This window comes from Astatotilapia calliptera, chromosome 10 (genome assembly GCF_964374335.1).
Source record: "Astatotilapia calliptera chromosome 10, fAstCal68.1, whole genome shotgun sequence".
Classification (NCBI taxonomy): domain Eukaryota; kingdom Metazoa; phylum Chordata; class Actinopteri; order Cichliformes; family Cichlidae; genus Astatotilapia; species Astatotilapia calliptera.
The window spans coordinates 33,390,097-33,399,260 of NC_137431.1; the positions used below are offsets into that span (position 1 = coordinate 33,390,097).

At 41.9% G+C, this 9,164-nt stretch overlaps 1 long non-coding RNA gene across 1 annotated transcript in view; it reads right to left on the reverse strand.

Annotated features, from left to right (window-relative positions):
• LOC145431510 (uncharacterized) overlaps nucleotides 1-8,864 on the reverse strand; it is a 171,318-nt gene extending 162,454 nt beyond the window's left edge. The window contains exon 1 of the long non-coding RNA XR_013911829.1: nucleotides 8,484-8,864. This is a non-coding gene — a long non-coding RNA (uncharacterized LOC145431510). The remainder of the gene's footprint in view (nucleotides 1-8,483) is intronic.
• Nucleotides 8,865-9,164: the final 300 nt, after the last annotated feature.

Consider the following 9,164-nt stretch of genomic DNA (forward strand, 5'->3'; position numbering starts at 1 on the left):
AGGACATACTGTCTTTAATGTTCTGCACGCTTTAACCGTTCTGACATTTAGTTGAAACAACTACAGCTTAAGTCATCGAATTTACACTGAAGTGGCAAAACCCACCAGCGCATATGGCTCTTCGTGATATGATCATAATCAAAATGAGTATGCAAAGATGCAAAATACAAAGATTTTCAAAAAGTCTACAAACAGACAATATATGAGCAAGAAAAGAAACACGTCGGCAAAGAGACCCAAGACGACTATAAACAGATGCTAAACCACAAAAAGAACGGCTGCTCAATAACCACGGGACGCAAAACGACCAAAAAGAGACCACGAAAGATATTGAACAAGTACAGGAGCAAGGAGAGGCTTTTATGGGTCTGTATCATGGGGACTCGAGTGTCTTAATAGAAATGTGATGAAAGTGCTTTCAGCCTCATTTAGAAGTTTTCTCATAAGCACCAGATTTTCCTCAGAAACAGAGGCACAGTTTAAACAGCTCGCAGGGCTGAGAACCCGACAGACAATCTTTGTTTTGATTGTTGGGCACAGGTTGAAAACCAAGTTAACAACCTCTGAGGTGGAAACTGAAGCTGTTAAAAACTATAGTTCTCTAGCATATCGAGACTATCTCTCCACACCGTTACATATTCCATATGTACGGGGTACGCCCCCCCTTGGTCGTGGCGTGTGGATACTTCTTTAAGACACTCCAGCTCGCCTGGCCACGCCCTACAGCTCACGTATAAAACAGCTGTGCAGCCGTGACACCGGTGATCGTTTGATCTCCACTTGTGTTGTGTGTGTGAGTGCTTTGAGAGTGCTGTATGTAGTGCTTTTGACGATAGGCACAAGCAGTGTTGCTGTGCCTGAGCGAAAAGGGAAAAATAAACAACAACATAATAGCAGCCCAGAGCATGCTGTGCTGGCTGGAGAACACAACTCTACACAACTGTATTTAAATAAGGGCGTGCCAATCTTTAAGGCAGATTACAGAAAACATGAGCTGAAACAAGAAATCCAAAACAACAACAAAAACAAAAACATGAAACACTTAACTTGGGAAAACTAGAATTAACAAAAAACCTGGAAAACTAGGAAACTTAGAATGACTTGGACTTCCTTGTAAAAACACAAGGAAGGACTATCAGGAGATTTACAGACGCACCAATGAAGGACAAGTGGAAACTTACACAATATATACACACACAAGTAGGGAATCATGGAAGTGGAAACACTTTGGAAAACAGCTGGAATGAATTAGACCTAATGGGACAGGAGGAAGCAAAACTGAACACACTCGACATTGGACACAAGGCCCTCAAAATAAAACAGGAAACACTGAGATGCAGACCTAAGACACACGGGATTGACATAGCAATGGGATAAACGAGCAGGGAGGCAAAAGATGAGATGCAAGGACAGAAACAGGTAAGGAAGAAAAAACACAGTGACACAACTAAGAAGAGTGCTTGAGAGATACAAACATGGAGTCAAGACACATGGAGGGGTGAGAGACGCACAGGGGTGAGACAGAGACACAACAGGAGCCGAACAGACAAGAAACCATAAACTGGGGACACAGAAAACTCAGAAACATGGACATAAACTGGAGTCTAACTGTAGAACTTAACCCTTGTGTTGTCCTTGGGCAATTTTTGTCCTGTAAAGAAAAATCAAAAATGTGTTTTTTATTCCTCAAATGGTCTGAAAATAACAGAAGTTATTCATTACTATGCTACACATGATTGGAATAAGTTTTAAGTAATTTGATTTATTTATGGGGTTTTTATTGAATTTTATAACGTTGATGGCCCTCGTGGACAAAAATGACCCCAAAGTACAAAGTGTTGCAAAGAGCCGTATTTTCACACCATACTGTTTTCAAACATCTTTGATCTTGGATCACTGATGTGTGGGGTCAAGCACTGGTCATAACAACCACAACAGGCAGCACAATGAGGAGGCAGGTGCTCTATATTCAATGAAATTTTATTTACTCAGCTCCAAATCACAACAACAGTCGCATCAAGGTGCTTCATATTGTAAGGTCGACCCTACAATAATACATACACAGAAAGTAGCTCACAGGCCTCCACTGCACTGGAGGCTTGTGAGCTACTTTTTTTTTTACCATGACCAGTAGGACAAAGCAGATATTGTCCTCTAGTATAATGAGGAGGGAGAATCAATGTTCAGGAAGATCCAGGGTTAGAAGATATAGAAAATATTGTCAATATTTAGAGCACATGCTACCCTTTCTCTGAAAAAGCACATCAGCCACCTGCAGAAGTGGAAGAAGGCTATGAAGTGAAGAAAAGTGATGAAGAATCTGAACTATGTTCAAGTAGGTTCTCAGGCATCCAGGACATGGTAGTCTGAGGAGCTTGGAGAGAAAGTGACTGGGCTTCTTGAAGTTTCTTGAATTTTCAGAATGTGAAACTGAAATAGAAGATGTGTCAGAGGACTACACATCATCCATTTCAATGATGATGAAGACAAAGAATCAAGCAGGAAAGAGGAATCAGCTGAGACAGAGGAATATTTGCAGTAACGTGAGGAAACACTGATCTGGTCTTCTAACCTTCCCAGTGACAGACGATGCCTGACTCTCTCATGTGCCTCAGAGAAAGATGATCTACCACAGTCCAAGCACATGTGCCAGGTCCCATACTCCTTCAGTGGCTTTTCTACTCGAGTACTGAAAGCATTATACACAGTGTATTCTGCTTGTATTCTGCTTTTTAACGTTCACATGCCAATGGATGCATCAGAGACCAAGTTGGGGTTCAGTAACTTGCCCAAGGACACCTTGGTAAGAACTCCAGACTAGAGCACACAGAGATTGAACCAACAACCATCCAATTAGCAGATGACCTGCTCTACAGCCAACTCAATGACGAACAAGGAGGGACAACAAGAGAGGAAGAAAAATGGACCGAATGCAGCTGTAGGCATATGTGGGTGTGTTGATTCTTACTGCCGTGCATCCAGTAGAGTCGCTACGGCCAGTTTATGACATCCTGAGTCTGGTAGAGAAGTTTTCATGCTGACACAAGATTAACCACAGAATCCCAAAAAGGTTATAATTTCTTGATAAAGACACAATAGATGATCATCGTGTACAATGGCAAACCGTCTGTCCTGCAGTCAGGACACGAGTTGTCCCTAACATTGCAGGTTTCCAAAAGAAAACAATCACCTGTAACAGCTTGTTTACTGTATATGCCCCTTGGCCTGCAACTGCAGAAAGAAAGCTGTCCATGATGGGACCAGTGCAGAGGAATAAACCTGAGCTTCCTCCTGCCCTTGTGTCAAATATGGACACGCCTTTGTCCTCATGAAAGTTTGCCTTCACTCAGACTCATACCCTGGTGTTCCTACCATGCCAAAATATAGAAAACTGTCAGGCAATGAGTTGGAATAAAGTTGAATAAAACCTTGAAACACAGAGATGGATGATATTTTATACTTGTTGCTTTATAAACAGTCAAAGCAGACGGGGTCATTTTTGAGCACAGAGGACAACAGATGTGATTATTTGCTGCCAGTAAAAATCTTAAAAACAGTTTCCTAAATTAACTTTGACATATACCCGTCTGTGATCATCTATTAAAGTAACCGACTCTGGTTGTGTAACGATAATCACAATAACTGATGATTCAATTTATTTTTTACCCGAAAACAAAGAAACATTTCGTGTAAATGAGGTTTTATCAGACTTAAATTTGAAATGGAATAAAGAAATAGTGTCAAAATGTTTGAATTAAGTTTTAATTAAAAGTGGGGGGAAAATCCACTTCATATTAATTAAGTATCAAACCTGATGGGGACATTTTTGACCCCTGAGGACCACAGGTGTATGGAAATCGGGAGAACATTATGAGGGTTAAACTATCTTTAAAATAACAAAGTCACAAAAAAACAATAAACTCATGGCGTTGGGTCTGACCCAACACCCTGACACCTGCTACAGAAATGTAGGAAGAAATAAGGTTACAAAGAAAGCAATAGCTTAATTTCACCATGACAAGTTTATATATTTGTTACAGTTTGGATTTTGTAAATGCTTAAAATTAGCATCTAGTTTAATTAACAGGTGGCTCCTACTAGTCTGCTCTCTCCACCAATTGGTGTCACTGAAATGGTCTGTGTTCGTGCTTTTGGTGTCTGTGGAGCACTTTTTATGAGCTAAGTCCAGAATTAGCCTGAGTTACTGGCTTAAACTGAACCAGGACAGCTTCTCTCTCTCTTTTTTTTTTTTAGGAATGTTTTTTGTAGGAATCTCACTTGTAGTTGGTGAGATTCCTCAATTTTCAGTCCTCACTGATGTAAATCCAGTCACCAGAAATATTTATCCAAATTTGGCAATCATTATCAGGATGTGTGAGCCTGAACTTACCCAGTTCAGCAGGTTACAAGATTCACACAGCAGCACTTAAAACTTAGTGCACATGCTGAGATATTATAGCTCTGAGAAATGTTTGTGGATGTAAACCAGAAAACGACCAGTAACTGTTAACAGCTGTCAGTTAACTGTGGATTCAAGTCCCAGAATTGGAATTTTCTACCTTTTTGTTGGTGACTTTTGATGTATTTTAAATAAAAGTGCTAACCGCTCAACCACTGTGATGTCCAACTGTAGTAAACTCTCAGTTAGTCCCACATACACCATCCACACTACAGCATCAAAGCTGTATTAATCCACCACTGAAAATAGTCCCTGTTATTTGAGAGCTTTGTCGTAATTCTTCTCCACTGTGGTTGGAGCTGACAGGCTCAGAGAATCAGAGAAATTAGAAAGTAACGCACTAAATTGTTGATGATGAGTTTGAATTTACAGAATAAGAGTGGGTGTAACTCTCTGTGAGACCACATCTGTTAACTTCTTGCAGAGAATGTCAATGCTCTCATAGCGCTCATTGACAAATAGACTAAATAACAATGAATGATGATAATAATAAATTATATTCATGTCTCCTTTCTCAAACTCTCTCTAGGTTTACAGCCCAGGACTGTAGGAGGAAGATCTGAAGGAATATGATTAACGTTTGGTGGGTTTAAATTCAAATTAAAAAAGCATGCCCTGCAGAAACTGATTCCCATCGTCTGCCTCCTTGGGCGTCTCTGTCTGCACGAAGCCGGGCATTTTTAGGAAGCTTACACACATTACACCCCCTCAATCCAGGATCTCTGTCAGTTTCTAGTAACTTCTGTCACGGTCTGCCTTCTGGGGAAATAGTGGCTGCGCTCGAATCAAAACAACCCGGCCCCCCTATGGGGTTTAAATGGGTGGATATGCTGTTATAAGTGGAGCCAAACCAGGATCCTCCTACCTTTCATTTTGCAGACAGTGTGAAATCACAGGAGACACTAAGAGGGCAGCGTTTCGGTGGCGTGACGGGAGGTTCACTTTTACTCTCATTGGTCTGCACACAATGAGGAAACACAGCCTGACACAATGGGAGACAATAGAGATATCAGAAATAAGACCAAAGAAACAGGAGTCTAAAGGCAGTAATTATATTATTCAGTATGAAGCATTGTGCTTTTACCTGTCAGATTTTAATTATCTGAGCTCCGTGTTTATTAATCACTTATTTATAAATACTTTTGCTTCCACTTTAAGTATATTTTGCTCTGATTATTTGCTGTAGAGTGTTTTTTCATTGCACGAGAACAGCGAGGCAGTGGTGAGGTGCGCGGCTGACAGATGGGCTCAGGCTGGAGTCTCTGTGGACCTGATGTTTGCACACAACATTGTGATCTGTAGTATCAGATTATACTGTTTTATATCAGCGGCCCTTCATCACACAACCAGGATTAATCTGGGATTTTTCTATGTGTAACCCACTAGTTTGTGCAATTATTAACAGCAGGCCCTAAAGACGATAGCGTTGGCTTTCTACAGTTAAAGCCCTTTTGAGGAAGAATAACTGGTTACGGAAATTTAATATGAGCATGTGAGGATTTTAGGACAGGGTTAAAATAATAAGACGAGGTTCTCCAACTGAGTCCATGTTCTTCAGTATGGAGCACAAAAGCACTCATCCGTATCCGGCGGATGGACACAACAGCTCAGTGATGACGCTCTGCTTCGTGTTGACGGATCCAGAAAATCACACACGACTCAACGTAAGGAAAAGTGATGGAAGCAGATGGACGATTTATGGAGGAATTACCGACGAACAGCTGCTGAAGTCTGTCAGATAAGAAGAAAAGTGCAGAAGCAAAGATGAAGCTGTCGCACGGCTGACGGCTGCATCTGCAAGGCAGCTGGTTCACACTCTCAGAGAGGATTATGTGGCTTTAAAATGACCATCAAACATAAAACATGGACGGAAGTTTAACAACTCAGACAGAGGAGGCGAGCTGATTGGTTGTCAGGGAATTAACAAAAAGACAGTCAAAGTGTGGATGATGTAGTTATGGCTCTGGGTTTACAGAGTTTGTTACAGTGGGAAATTTTATCAGCTGCAGCAGATAGAGCTGTGATTATTACTCTTATCGCCGTGTGCTGAATAAGTAATTACTGCGCTGCAGAGATGATGGAAGAGCAGTGTGATCAGAGGACGCTAGAAATCAGGCATCTGATCTTCTCTTCTTGTGTAGTCTGAAGCATATTTTTACCCCACATTCTCAGTAAATGCCCCCATTATTTATCCATGCAGGAGATTTTTTCCATCCATCCATTCATTTTCTTCCGCTTATCCGGGGCCAGGTTGCGGGGGCAGCAGCCCAAGCAGAAAAGCCCAGACCTCCCTCTCCCCAGCCACCTCCTCCAGCTTATCCAGGGGAAAGCCAAGGCCTCCTCCCAGTGGGACATGCCCATAGAGGTCTTCTGAATCGCTCTTTGTCTGGTCCCTCACCCAGGACCAATTTGCCAAGGGAGACCCTACCAAGGGGAAAAAACCCCCAGACAACATGGGATCCCTGGGACACACAAACCCCTCCACCATGATAAGGTAGCGATTCGCGGAGGGATGCAGGAGATTTTTTTCACTTCATAACTGCCTGAATTGCTGAAATTATCAGTCTAATATTGTTAAAATGATAAAACGTACGTTGTTTTTACCTATATGAGTATATAGAACGTACACATACAATAAGCAATGAAGAAAACCTGATGGAGGCAGTCGGGGTCCAAAAAGTAAAGACAAACTCTGTCTAGTGGCCAGTAGGGATTGACTCATCTGGTCCCCAAAAGTCTGACTGTTTACACGCCAGTGACAAAGTTTAAAGTTCTTTTTATGTGCTCAGTAAACACTTTGCTGTCTCTGGTCTCAGTCTTAGATAAAACAACATTGTGCTCATTTATGTCAAACAGCACAATGTTTATCCTCTGTCAAGTATGAACAGGCGGCGTTTCTCAGTTAGATCCACTCCTCGCTCCACACCTCCAAACCCTGAAAAGCTTCCACTCCAGGATGTGGGTGGTTTTTCTCCCACAGACCGCTCGCTTCGGGCCGTTTTACAGCATTTCTGTTGGATTCAGGTCCAGACTCCAAACATGGACTTTATTCTTCTTTAATCAGAGTTTTTGGCAGAACTCCTTTTGTGCTTTGCATCATTTTCTTGTTGCATGACTCACATTTTCGTCCAGTGACAAATGTTCTGAATTCAATGCTCCACCAGTGATGGCTAGCTGTCCTGGCGCCCAGCATCTCTCAGTGCAGTTCTAAACCACAGCACTAAGCACCGTCACCACTTTAAACAGGGTTTTACTGATGGTTGTGCAAGCTTTCTAATGTGATGGGTTTCCTGCTATGATTCACTCTTTTAAAAATCTTCCGGAGAGCTTCTGATTCTGAGTCCTTTATGAATCTTCTTATCGTCTTATAACATCAAACCACGACACAACGCAAAGATGTTTACATTCTACAGTAAAAATCAGGACTCAGAAACGTCCACAGGCTGATGAGTACTGGCCACCGTTTTTCTTTGGAACTATTTTCAGAGGTGGATTTATCCACATTAGGTGCTGCGGTGAGTCTTTGTCAGTGTGTGTGGTTGTGGCGATGAAGGAGCACGTCAGGCCCGCAGCAGCTCTCTGATGTGCTTTACAGTTTTTTCTGATTGCTTAAGCACATTTTTTGTAACTATTGGCTAATTTTGCAAAACTCTTCACACAAATAAGAAAACCTGTCACCCAATCATCAAAACATTGTAGTTCTCTTGCAAAAGCAAACACAGCTAGATTAACTCTTCACACCTTCGTAAAAATGGTGTTTCCGTATCAAACAGTACACACAAGCCATCATCTACTAAGCACACAATGCGCCAACTGCACACTGATGGTATGAATACAAAACACATCTGGCTTTTGCTTTCTCTGTGCACAAGGTAGGCTATGTCAGTGTGAGCTCATACTTCTGTCATAGATCCATAAGCATAGAGGGATCCAAACTTCAAGTACTGGTGTTTATTCAAACACATCAAAACAAACACAAGTGTTTATTTCCAAGTATAGGATTATTTGCAATCGCCATAATGACTATATGGGTTACTTGGTCTGCAGTGAACATGCTTCCTCTGCCCCCAGCATCTGGTCATCTAGCAATTCTGTAAAGTAACAATTTCAGTATTTTTACATCAATGGTATTGGTGTGTTTCTCATTGGCATATGGCAGTGCTACAAATCTTTGTGCGAAGTGACTGTACTCACCGATTCTCATTTCAAGATGTCCTTATGGTGCTTGCTACAGTGTAGCGGCTTGAGTTAGGCTGGACCCGTTGGCCAGCTACCCTCAGGGTCATTCCACGGTTGATGACATGGTCCACTATTGTAGCTCTGATGTCATCAGCAATTCTATTTCTTACTCTTCCTACCCTTCCTCTCCCCCCTCCTCATCTTCCTCTCCCCCCTCCTCATCTTCCTCTTGCTCCTCCTTGTCGTCCTCTTCATCCTACTTCTTCACCTCCACGTCCTCTTCCTCAGCCTCCTCTACTTCTCACTCTTTCTGCTCCCTCCATTGTACTCCGCACACACAGCTTACCTGTATTATAGTGCTTAGGCTGATTGCAAAGTGAACTAATTATCTAAAAAAGTTTTCACATGTGAAAGTGTGCCAGACAGTTGGCAAATTAGTGTTAATGATAGCCATACATGTGTATACTTTTGCTAGGAGTGTGTTGGAAATTTGGAAATTGAGTGTTGTGCAGTGAATTGTGCCTAC